This window comes from Aphanomyces invadans, assembly GCF_000520115.1.
Source record: "Aphanomyces invadans strain NJM9701 unplaced genomic scaffold supercont1.75, whole genome shotgun sequence".
Taxonomy (NCBI): Eukaryota; Oomycota; class Saprolegniomycetes; order Saprolegniales; family Verrucalvaceae; genus Aphanomyces; species Aphanomyces invadans.
In genome coordinates this window covers 13,666-16,367 of record NW_008580220.1, presented here as the reverse complement: position 1 = coordinate 16,367, position 2,702 = coordinate 13,666, and positions in this window count along the sequence as shown.

Below are 2,702 nucleotides of genomic sequence, written 5' to 3'. Positions count from 1 at the left end.
GCAAGCAACAATGGTAACATGAGAAGACATAGTTGGCTCTGTGACGAAAACCTTTTTTGTTGTCTTCCTGGCAACCACAACAGATGACGTCTTCCACAGAGAGAAGCTGGTTTCGTCCACGTTGAACACACGAGATGGATCAATGCAACACATGACAAAGCATGGACCAGCTGGTGGAAAACGTTGACAACACAATCTTGAGTGATGGAGTTGCGGGTTGAACTTAGGACTTGTGCCTTTCTTTTTGACAACTCCGGATGACGCTGCATGAAGATGATACCAACCTTGAGTCAGTCGAGGTTCACACTGACTTCCGTTGATCACATTGCAAATCTCGTTGGCTTTGGCCATTATTGGTCCTCTTCCAACCGAATGACCATCACATTCCATTGCAATGACCCATGCCACCAGATCCTGTTCGAACGACTTCGGGATGTACGGGCTTCTGCCAATGCGAGGTGGTTCAGATGGGATGTTGCATTGTTGAGCTTGAGTCACATGCGTTCACAAGGTTCGGTATGGTATACCGTAGCTTATGGCAATGTTCACCATTGTGTCGGTTTTGTTGATTACATCGCTTACTGCGCTAGCCATGGCATCAGCCGAGTAGGCTGTTTTCGGCGCCATGAACGAGTTCAAACTTTGAAAAACCTTGGATAATTTATCTACTTTCCCACGATTTAGATATGGAGGTTGTATTTTTGTCCAGTAACATCGCTTTTCAATTTTCATTGGCCGTCAAAAAGTGATCGATCAATAGTGAAGTGACCGATCAATGTCTCGCTACGTTAAGCCAGATTTTCGTGTTGCCAATACAGAGGTCCACCACATTTTGCTCTCTACTCAAAATGTATGAACTGTATAATGTAATACGATTTCAACATTAAGATTTCAGAGGTCATTTGAACGCGCTGTTTCGTGTTTTGAATTTCAAATGTGAGGCAGTGTCGATGACAAGTAGGAAAAAGCATTCAGCAAAATGGAGGATAGCGTTAAGCCGCGAAACAATCGATTGACAATTCATGACAAGAACTTAATTCGAGCCTACTTCAAGGCAAACGCGTTCTTAAAGACACGCGAAATTCAAAACTGGGCGAGCCAACAATTCGGCTTCGAGTTGCACATCACGAACATCCGTCGCATCCTCAAGGACAATCGATCTCTCGAGTCCTACAACATGGCAGATGGTATTTTTACTCGTGAAGCACTATTCGATCAGCTTCATTCGGTGCGGATCACCTCAGGCCATTCGATTGCAAGTTTGCTCAACTGAGCCCAACATCACCTTTACAATATTATGTTTGTGCTTTTTTGTGTTTCCAAAGTCTGTTAGAATTTATATTTTGAAGGTGCAGCGAAATCTGGTGGATCACTGTAGTACAAGAATGCTGCATCTTCGTTTGACCAATCATACGCTTTTGAATGCTCAGTAACGACACACAGTAACTTACTACCGTATTTGGCGTATTCCCGCACCTCCGAAAATGTTGGCCAAAATGCCATATGGTAGGTGCAGAACAACGACAAAAGTCAGTTTGGCCGCTGACGGTGAAGTGGTGCTTGATTGGATAAAAATGCAAGATAATTTGAAATTTTGATTGCCTTCCCGCTTTGACGAGTTCAAAATTGCCATGCCACGCAGCCAACGCTCAGGCAGGAATTCTGTATTGGTGAGGAAAAAGTTAGAGACTGTGAAGCGGTACCTGAAGAGTGGGGTCTCCTTTTACTCTCTTGCCAAAGAGCTTGGTGTTCAGGGAAACCAGGTGCGCCGATGGGTTCAAAACCACGAAGCAATCAAAGCAACTGCACAGCGATCACCAACAGCACACACCATCCACTCAGGGTGTCCGGTGGCGCAGCCCGACATTGAACAGCAGCTCCTTCAATACTGCCAGGACTTGCGCAACGAGGACGAGGCCGTCAGCACTAAAATGCTGATTCTCAAGGCCATCAGCTTGGACCCCAACTTTCATTCCAAGTCCAAGACCGCCATCACAACGTGGGTTTATTTGTTTCTTCGTCGGAACGATCTATCCATTCGGCGTCCAACTCGCGTTGGCCAAAAATTGTCTTCGACGCTTGCCGTTGCTCAACGAGACTTTGTTTCTGCTGTGTGCGAGCGGTTCTTGCCCTTTGGAACGTTGGAAGGCCTGAACTGGGCCGACGTGGTCAATATGGACGAGACTGCAGTAAATTTCGAACCGACTATCAACTCAACAGTTGCTCCTAAAGGATCCAAGACTGTCTCCGTGCGATGTGCGTCGTCCAACAACCCAAGCATTACTGTCTGCCTCGCTGTGACTACTACGGGTGTCAAGCTGCCCCCGTTCGTTGTCTTCAAGGGAGTCCCAGGCGCCCGGATCTATGCTCAAATGCAAAAGGTGGCCCCTCAAGGTATATTTACTGCCTGCCAAGCGAAAGCATTCATGGACGAGTCACTGACAAAATGCTGGGGCGAGAAAGTATGGGGCCCATTTTAAGCGAATAAGTTAGCCTCACTACTCTTACTCGACGACTTCAAGTGCCACAAACAATCCTGTTTTGCCAACCAAATGGCCGCCGTTGGAACGGAGTTAGAAATTATTCCAAGTACTTTAATGATTTGCATTTTCAGATGATAATTACTTTTTAGGAGGTTGTACAAGTGTTCTTCAGCCCCTTGATGTGGGAATTAACAAGCCTTTCAAGGATTATATTCGTCA